Genomic DNA, 10,600 nt, shown 5'->3' on the forward strand with positions numbered 1-10,600 from the left:
GTACTCTTGAGATGTTGTAATGGGGCTTCTGCAACCTTCCTCACAAAAACATATAACCTCAATCTAACCTTGAAAAAAACAATCAGAACAATTCCAATAGAGGGACATCCTACAAAATGTTTGACTGGTACTTGGCAAATTTGTCATAGTCATCAACAACAAGGAAAATCTAAGAAACTGCTACACTCAAAAGTAGTCTGGAGACACAACGAAATCTAATAAAGTTGTATTTGGGCGGGATTCTCGAACAGAAAAAAGGACTTTAGTTAAAAACTGGGGAAATCTGAATAAACTAGAGACTTTAGTTAATAATACTGTATCAATACTGGTTCATTTAATTGTAACAAATACAATATACAAGTATAAGATGTTAAGAAACTGGGTCTGGGATATAGAGAACTCTCTGTAAATGTAAAACTGTTCTTAAAAATAAAGTATTTTTTCAAGGATGCAAAAATATATATCATGTACATTTTAATCACAAGAAAGCCAGAGTGGCCATACTAATAACAGGCAGACTTGGGAGCAGAGATAAAAATAAACATTTCATAATAACACTAAAAGTTAAATCATTAAGACATAAGAATCCTAAACATGTACATGTCTCACAAGAGAGCATTAAAGTACATGGAGCAAGAACTAACAGAAATTAAAGAAAAAATAAACAGATTCATAGTTAAAGAGGATTCAACACTCTCATTCAGTAATTCATACAACAGGTACACAGAAAATCAGAAGGATACTTAAATTTGAAGAACACTATCAACTAACTTCGGAGAAGGCAATGGCACCACACTCCAGTACTCTTGCCTGGAAAATCCCATGGGCGGAGGAGCCTGGTAGGTTGCAGTCCATGGGGTTGCCAAGTCAGACACGACTGAACGACTTCACTTTCACTTCTCACTTTCATGCACTGGAGAAGGAAATGACAACCCACTCCAGAGTTGTTGCCTGGAGAATCCCAGGGACGGGGAGCCTGGTAGGCTGCCGTCTATGGGGTTGCACAGAGTTGGACACGACTGAAGCGACTTAGCAGCAGCAGCATCAACTAACTTCACAGAATTAGTTATTTATAGAATACTCCAACAACAGCAAAATCCAAAATTGTTTCAAGTACATACAAAACATTCACTAAGATAAACCATATGCTGGTCCATAAAACAAACCTGGATAAATTTGACAATATAATCAAACATACAGAGTCACTGTCATTGCTCAGTCGTGTCCAACTCTTTGTGACCTAATGGACTGTAGCTCCTCTGTCCATGAAACTTCCAGGAAAGGATACTGAGGTGGGTTGCCATTTCCTCCTCCAGGGGTCTTCCTGACCCAGGAAGTGAACCCAAATCTCCTGCATTGCGGGCAGGTTCTTTGCCGCTGAGCCACCGGGGAAGCCCATATAAAACACACAAAACATGAAATTAAATTTCAAAACTAAACAACACTCTTTTACATCATCAATAAATCAATGAATCAAAAAGAAACTGTAAGAGAAATTAGAAAATATTTGAACTAAATGAAAATGTATGTGTGTTCAGCTCTTTGCTGTGTTTGACTCTTTGCAGCTGCATAGACTGTAGCCCGCCAGGTTATCTGCCTATGCTATTTTCCAGGCAAGAATACTGGAATGGGTACCCCCCCCATTCCTCCATTTCCTACTCCAGGAGCTCTTCCCAATCCAGGGATTGAACCCACGTCTCTTGTGTCTCCTGAACTGGCAGGCAGATTCTTTACCGCTAGCGCCACCTGGGAAGCCCAAATGAAAATAACAGAAATCAATTTGTGAGATGCAGCTGAAGCAGTGTTTAAAAGGAAATTCTTGGACTTCTCGGGTGGTCCAATGGTTAAAAATCCACCTGCCAATGCAGGGGACATGGGTTCCATCTCTGATTCGGGAAGATTTCACAAGTCACAGGGGAACTAAGCCCGGTGTGCCACAACCACTGAGCCTGCACTCTAGAGCCCGTGAGCTGCCACTACAGAATCTCCCAAACCCTAGAGCTCCAGCTCCACAAGAGAAGCCACTGCGATGAGAAGCCTGTGCACCGAACTACAGGATAGCCCCTACTTGTCAAAGCTAGAGAAAACCCATGCACAGCAATAAAGACCCAGCAGAGCAAAAATAGTAAATAAATGAATAAAAATTTTATATAAAAATAAAATAGAAAATTTTTCTAAATTTTACCTAGAGTCCACCTTAGGATGCTAGGGGAAAAAAAGCAAATTAAATCAAGAGTATGTAGATGAAAAAATAAAAAGAGGAGAAATCAATAAAATTGAAAATGGACAAGCAATAGATATCATGCCTCTAAATCAGGAAAAAATCAGGAAGCAGAAATTACCAGTGAGAAATGATCATTACAATGAAAGCACATCATTAGACATTTAAAAAATAACAAGAGAAAGTTATAAGCACTTTCATGCCAATAAATTCAATAACACAGATGAAAAGGACAATTTTTTAAAGACACAAATTACAAAATTGACGTGAGAAGAGAAAATCCAAACAGTCCGATATCTATAACTTGCCAACAACCACCAAAGTAGGAAAAGGCAAGGAAGGATTCTTTCTTGAGTCTTGAGAGGGAGTATGTTCCTGCCAACACCTTGATTTTACACTTAAGATTTTCCAAAACTGTGAAAGAATAAACCTGCTAATTAAATCACATGGTTTGTGGTTATTTGTTATGGCTACTCTAGGGAAACTACTACACATGTTAACATTCTGGACACAGTGGAATAAAAAATGTTATTAAATTTAATGACAGTTTTTGTTACTTCTTAGTGTGGAGCTACTAGAAAACTTAAAATTACACTCATGGCTTACATTATTTCTAGTGAACATCACTAATCTCAGTTCAGTTCAGTTCGGTCGCTCAGTCGTGTCAAACTCTTTGCAACCCCATGAATCACAGCACGCCAGGCCTCCCTGTCCATCACCAACTCCCGGAGTTCACTCAGAGTCACGTCCATCGAGTCAGTGATGCCATCCAGCCATCTCATCCTCTGTCATCCCCTTCTCCTCCTGCCCCCAATCCCTCCCAGCATCAGAGTCTTTTCCAATGAGTCAACTCTTCACATGAGGTGGCCAAAGTACTGGAGTTTCAGCTTTAGCATCATTCCTTCCAAAGAAATCCCAGGGCTGATCTCCTTCAGAATGGACTGGTTGGATCTCCTTGCAGTCCAAGGGACTCTCAAGAGTCTTTCTCCAACACCACAGTTCAAAAGCATCAATTCTTCGGCGCTCAGCCTTCTTCACAGTCCAACTCTCACATCCATACATGACCACAGGAAAAACCAGAGCCTTGACTAGATGGACCTTTGTTGGCAAAGTAATATCTCTGCTTTTGAATATGCTGTCTAGGTTGGTCATAACTTTCCTTCCAAGGAGTAAGCGTCTTTTAATTTCATGGCTGCAGTCACCATCTGTAGTGATTCTGGAGCCCAGAAAAATAAAGTCTGACACCGTTTCCACTGTTTCTCCATCTATTTCCCATGAAGTGATGGGACCGGATGCCATGATCTTTGTTTTCTGAATGTTGAGCTTTAAGCCAACTTTTTCACTCTCCACTTTCACTTTCATCAAGAGGCTTTTTAGTTCCTCTTCACTTTCTGCCATAAGGGTGGAGTCATCTGCATATCTGAGGTTATTGATATTTCTCCCAGCAATCTTGATTCCAGCTTGTGCTTCTTCCAGACCAGCGTTTCTCATGATGTACTCTGCATATAAGTTAAATCACTAATCTAGCCAGTGCAATAAGGCAAGAAAAAACTAAAGGAATACTGATTGGAAATGAAGAAGCAAAACTGGTTTTCTCTGCAGATATTATGATTCTGTACTAAGAAAATCCTAAGGGGGCCTCCCTGGTGGCTCAGTGGTAAAGAATCTGCCTGCCAATGCAGGAGACACAGGTTCGATCCCTGATCCAGGAAGATCCCACATGCCATGGAGCAACTAAGCCTGTGCACCATAACTATTGAGCCTATGCTCTAGAGCCTGGGAACTGAAACTACTGAAACCTGCATGCCCGAGAGCCCCTGCTCCACAACAAGAGAAGCCACCACAATGAGAAGTCCCCGCACTGCAACAAAGAGTAGCCCCCACTCTCTGCAACGCGAGAAAAGCCCGTGCAACAACGAAGACCCAGCACAGCCAAAAATTTAATATATAATATTATTTTAAGAAAGAAAATCCTAAGGAATATACACAAAAGCTACTAGAACTGAAAAGTTAATTTACAGACTTCCCTGCTAATGCAATGGATGAGAATCTGCCTGCCAATGCACGGGACATGGGTTCAATCCCTCATCCAGGATGATTCCACCTGCCTCAGAGCAACTCAGTTGGCACATGCGTGACAGCTACTGAAGCCTGTGCACGCTAGGGTCATCAAGCTACAACTACTGAGCCTGTGTGCTGCCAACTACCGAAGCCCATGTGCCTAGAGCCTGTGTTCCGCAACAAGAGAAGCCACCACACAATGAACAGCAGCCCCCACTCACAACAATTAGAGAAAAGCCCCCGCAAAGCGACAAAGACCCAGCGTAGCCAAAAATAAATTAAAAAAAAAATTTTAAGCTAATTTAGTAAGACAAGACTACAAAGTTAACTTTGTATTGCATTTTTATATACTATCAAACAATTGGAAAAAGAAATTTTAAAATACAGTATCATTGACAATAGTATCAAAAAACAAGAAATACCTGGGGATAAATTGAACAAAATATGAGCATGACCTATAAAATGAAAATCATAAAACACTGGAAAAAAAAAAACAAACTAAAGCTATTTAAATAAAGAAAAGTTATGCCATATTAAAGTACCAGAAGACTATTAATGAGATGTCAATTCTCCCATCAGGGCTTTTTGTAGAAAGTGACAAGTTTATTCTACAACTTACAAGAAAATGCTAAGGATATAAAGTAACCAAAACAGTTTTGATAAGGAAAAAAAAAAGGTAAAAAATAAATACTAACTGATTGCAAGATTTGCTATGAAGAAACAGCAATGAAGACAATACAATATTGGCATAAGGATAGACATTTAGACCAAAGGAACAGAAAAGACGAGAAACAGACCCACAGTTAAAAAAAAAAAAAAAAAAGAAAGGAATCAGATTGCACATAACCTCCAAACTAGTAAGAGGCACTAATATGAAGCAAGGGAGGGAGGAGAGGAAGGAAGAAAAATTAAACTCTACAGAATAAAATAACAAGATGCTAAGATAATAACTGATCTCTCTTGATCTAACTAGACAGTGTAATCAGAAAAGACCTCTCAGGAGAATGCCCTGGCAATCCAGTGGTTAAGATTGAGCGCTTTCACTGCCGTGAGCCCGGATTCAATGCCTGATCAGGGAACTAACATCCCACAAGCCATGCTGCATGGCCAAATAGAAAGAAAAGAAAAGAAATGGAAAAGACCTCTCAGAAAAGTAACAGGTAAATGGAATAGTACACACAAAGGCTCTGAGGGGAGGAATCTAAAAGTAGGCTGGTGTGACAGGTGCCCAGTAGGCAAGGACAGAGGTAGGGCTTTTCAAGCAGAGGAAAATGTCTGCACAGTTTTCAGTTCTACTCACTTTCTTTCATCCGTACCACTGCTGTTCTCAATTCTCACGCAGATGCCTGCAAGATCTTCCAGCTGCTGAACGTGCAGTCTCACTCAAGCTGCTTTCCCAATGCATCCTTCATTATTGACCCAGATACTGAACACCTTAAAATCATTAAATGACTCCCTGTTCCCTACAGTGTCTATGGTCTTAATTTCCTATCTGACTTTTAAGATTCTTCATGACATAGTTCCTATTTACCCCTCTAGCTTACTCCCCACTTCCCTTCAAAATTACCTGTGCCCCAAGACTAAATTACTTACATTTTAATAAAGCCCATCACATTCTCTCACTACTTTGTGCCTTTCACATCTTTGAGTTTTAAGTCAAATGTCTTCTATGTAAACTATATTTAATCCACACCCAAAACACCTAGGTATTTCTTTCTGCTACAACAGCACCGTTTCCTCTATTCTAGGTTTGTCATGATGTGGATGCTTGTCTACAAGACTAGCATGTTTATCCTGCTAGACTTTAACAGGCAGACTGTATGTTATTCATCTTTTTTTCCCTAGCAGATAGCATGCTGCTGCTAAGTCGCTTCAGTTGTGTCCGACTCTGTGCGACCCCATAGACGGCAGCCCACCAGGCTCCCCCGTCCCTGGGATTCCCCAGGCAAGAACACTGGAGTGGGTTGCCATTTCCTTCTCCAATGCATGAAAGTGAAAAGTGAAAGTGAAGTCGCTCAGTCGTGTCCGACTCTGTGCGACCCCATGGACTGCAGCCTACCAGGCTCCTCGATCCATGGGATCCTCCAGGCAAGAGTACTGGAGTGGGGTGCCATTGCCTTCTCCGGCAGATAGCATAGTACCTATTTAATAGAGACTTGTTTCTACAATTAAACAGAGACTCCTAACATTTATGCTTTCAGAATCTAAGCATCCCTAAATTAAGAGACAAAGGAACCACACATTTGACAAATGAGAGTCAAAGAATCCTTTAAAATATTTCAAATATTTAAAAAAAAACATAAAATAACTATTCTGTAAGTCAAATGATTATAAATATGTATTTGCAAATATTAAATTTGGCTGAAATGAGGTCCAGTTAGAAATATTTATGCCCCAAATATTACTATGAGAGTTAAGAATTTTATTATATTGAAAAATAAAACAGAATTATTACAGAAACTTGCAGCAAATCAGTAACAGAGACGAATTATATTTTGATCTGTACCCAATGAATTCAAGTCCCAGATGCACATCCACAGTTTTCACCTTGCTTTCATTCCTCAAATACTGTATTGTGAGAGCCCTCATGATCCACTGCAAAGGAAGCAGTACAAGAATGACTACATTTTCAAAAGTTTAATGTGGGTTGGACCATCATACTAGCAAAAAGATTTCATTATAGCATTATGACTGAAAACGTGAAATTACTAAAATATTAAAAAGACAGAATACTGGTTAAATAAACTGTGATAGTAAACTTTGGACTACTACTATACAAAACCATAAAATATAGCAATATGTAGCACCATGTTAGTTTTCAAATACCACACAAAGAGAATTCTATTACATTTACTTACTTGTATGTATTACATACTGACATAAATTTAGAAAAAATTTTGTTTAAAAAGTACCTAATTTTCCCCCACAAATAACACTAAATAAATCTATTAACTAAAATTTAAGTTTTAAATTTCAAATATGAAGTTACTGGATTTTGGAATTTCCTACAATCTGATGCCACAGACTTACCATTTTATACCAGCTATACTATACAAACTCATTCCCCAAGTTTTAATTCTTTCAAATGATTCTCCAGTTCCAACAAGGTGTCCTATTACTGCAAGTATGTCAAACTAACAATTTTAAAGAGGAGGTACAACTTGTGGTACCAGCACACAGAAGTCAAAATTTTAATTCATATACTATAAAAGCTTATTTACCTTTAATATCTAAGTTTCAGACGATAGATTATATTGGAAATACAAATTAAAACAAATTCCATCTGCAAATCAAAAAGACGAAATGAGACAATCTGCCCCCTAACTCAGCAGCTTTCCTTTTTACTTTACAACCTGTATTTAAGTTGCAAGAATAAGACTGAAACCTAACTTTCAAACTGAGCAGCAAATGCAATGCAAAATCAGTATCTGTCTTAGCAGGAAACTCCAATGAAAACATGAAATGTTTTGGTCTCAACTGACAGAGGAAAGGTGCCTCCTTGGGTTATTATTTACTACGCAAAATCCCTTGTCTATCGCTACAAACCAGCTTTTATTGCAGATACTTAACATGTTTCCTTACAGAGCTGCCTCAACCAAATAACCTTCCAAATCTGGCACTACGAATTGTTACATCTTACACACACCACTGCAGTCCCTTGTAATTTAAAACATGTTGCGTTTTAAAATCAGTCTCCACACACCAACTCTACTGCCAATTTCCCCAGCTGAAAGCTCAAGTTTAAACGACAAAATACTATATTTACTCTCAACAACATAATGCATTCATTTACAAATTACACACGAGTAAATGACTCCAACCTTACAACTTCAAAATTTCTAACATCATAGCTTTTCCATCATGCAAGTCTAAACAGTAGTACAGTAAGTGAGGTACTACGGACAAAGTGAACTGCCACATTACCGGTAAATAATATAATCCTAATCAACTATTAGGCAAAATGGCCACAGGAGACACCAATGAGGGGAAAGTGTGGATCGAGTTTGACATTACTAGAAAAACGAGTCAAAGCAAATTTAAAGGAGAAGCAGATTAACCTCATGAATACAAATCTAAGTTCATTTTTGAATTCCAGTTTCACACCAAGAAGCAGTTTATCAAATTTTCAACAGTAATACAGGGCATAAAATAAAAGCGACGGGTTTTTTTTTGTCATGGTAATACTGATAAAAGAATAGGTATCCTTCAGTGCTGAGATGAAGTTTTCCTTCCTTCAGTTTTGCTCGTGTCACGTGTACACATAAAAATCATACAATTCTCTTAATTTCGGAAAGCTTAATACACATGATCACCTCAAATGTAACATTTATTGAAAACTTAGCGCCTTAGCACTAACATTCTCTCCTTACCACACCCTTCCCGGAAGGGAAAACCTACCCCTATCTTAAATTAGGGTCTAGCGAGAACTTCTTAACTTGAGTTCGCACACAATTAAGATGGTTCAGTAAATCAATTACCCAACTACAAGGCTTGACAATTTCTCAGAAGCAAAACACACAGACAGCTGAGGGCTTATTACTGGAGATGACTCTCTTCCTCACATTTGCACAAGTAACTTCGGTAACTGACCTAAATTTGCCGGTGTTAAACAAACAGGTAAGGGGGGGGGGGGGGGGGCATTGTTTAAAGCTTGGCTCATTTATTTATCCTGACGAGGCACCATCTTTCGGAGGATAAAGTCTATGAAGCAGAAAACCGGGGGAATGGGAGGGCAGATAGATGATAGCATCTTCAATGTAGAAAAGTTACAGCTCTTTACAAGAGTCAGCATTAGGGGCTCATTAGTTGGTTTTATTTGTGTTTAGTCACTTTCCTAAAAGTCATCGCCAACAAAGAAGCCCTGAGGATCCGCCACGGTAAGGCAGAGGAGATGTCCTCAATTCACCTGCGACACCTGCCCAGGTCCCGAGTTCTCCCCCCGCCCTGGCCCCAGACCCCGCTCCAGACCCCCGATCTCGGCTCTTCACCCACTCCGCCGCAAAGCCCTCGAGAACCCTCGTCCTCGTCCCTTCCCCCCATCCCCACCCACGCGCGGTCCCCTTGGCGGTCCCCAGGGCCCAGACCCCTCGCGCTTCCTTCCACAGCAGTGGCTCCCCGAAGCCCGGGCGGTAGCGCGGGGAGGCCCTTCCCGGCGGGGCCTCTCCCCGCATCATACCCCGCAGGATCCTGGGGACTCCCCGCCCCCGCAAACCGCAGAGAGACTAGGCCAGGAATGCCAGCCCTCTCCACTCTCCGCCTCCCGGGCGACCCCCCGCAGGCCGGCCGTCGGAACCCAGCCCTCCGAGTCGCTACCTGCCCCGCGCCCTCCCGGCCCGGAAGCTCGGGCCGGCCCGAGGCGCGGCGCAGGGTTCCTCCGCCAAAGGTCCTCTGCCGCACACTCACCTGCTGCCCGATCTTCCTTCAGCGCCACCCGAGCACAGCCCCTTCCTGGGGCATGAAAGCGCCGGCTTCGGGCCTGGTCTCTCTCGGCAGAGCAGGGCGGGGGACTGGCTCCCGCGGCCACCGCCGCCTGGTCTGCGCCTGCGCCGGCTCCGGGGCTAGGTCTCCAGGGGCGCCTCCTGCAGCGAGGGGTAACGGCCGGGAGCGCGAGCTAGCGCTGGCGCCTCGGCTCACCAGAGGCCGGCCGTGCGGGCAGCGGGTTGCCTAGGAGCTGCGCGCTGCACTGCTGCCCCGACAGCTGACGGCCATGTTTCTGTTCCCTTTTTCTTTTTTCCTCCGCCTCCTTCCGCCCCTTTCCATAGAACAGCACTTTCCTTCCCCCCCACTCCCGCTCCCTTTCCTACTGCGGGGGCGGTAGAAAAGGGCGTGGGGAGGGGAGGGGAAAAGAGGGCGCGGGGGGCGGAGCAGCGCCCGAGCCCCGCCCCCGGAGAGGGCCGAGGCCGCGGGGTCACTGCTCCCTCCCCCTCACTATCCGCGACCCCGCGGGGTGCCCGGTCCCAGTGCCGCCACCCTGGGAGAGCACCTCCTCCGCGTCCGTCCTGCGGCTCCCTAGCAGAAACTAGTCAGGGAGAAGAGGCTCAAGGCACCGCTTTGCACCCCTTCCTGCGGGGCTCAGACTCGCAGTTTGGTGTGGCTTTATTGCCTTGGCCCCGGGCAGGTGGCGGCTGCTCCTTTCGGGCTTTTCACAGGCGGGGAAAGTGACGCCGAGTCGCTCAAAGTCACTGAGAACACTGTCGAGAGGGATACGGGTCTCTGGACGAGAAGCTTCCTTCTCGGGGTGGGAGTTGGAATTTCCACGTATGACTGGGGGCCTCCCGGACAGGAGAGAACCCCACCGACTGTGGCTTCCCGAAGCCC

At 43.1% G+C, this 10,600-nt stretch overlaps 1 protein-coding gene across 2 annotated transcripts in view; it reads right to left on the minus strand.

The window, feature by feature from the left end:
- Positions 1-10,075, minus strand: part of DENND4C (DENN domain containing 4C) — a 117,852-nt gene extending 107,777 nt beyond the window's left edge. For both annotated transcript variants that reach the window (XM_027549161.1, XM_027549160.1), the window contains exon 1: positions 9,686-10,075. The gene's annotated coding sequence lies outside the window, so the exon portion shown is untranslated. The remainder of the gene's footprint in view (positions 1-9,685) is intronic.
- Positions 10,076-10,600: the final 525 nt, after the last annotated feature.

This window comes from Bos indicus x Bos taurus, chromosome 8, assembly GCF_003369695.1.
Source record: "Bos indicus x Bos taurus breed Angus x Brahman F1 hybrid chromosome 8, Bos_hybrid_MaternalHap_v2.0, whole genome shotgun sequence".
In the NCBI taxonomy this organism is placed as follows: Eukaryota; Metazoa; Chordata; class Mammalia; order Artiodactyla; family Bovidae; genus Bos; species Bos indicus x Bos taurus.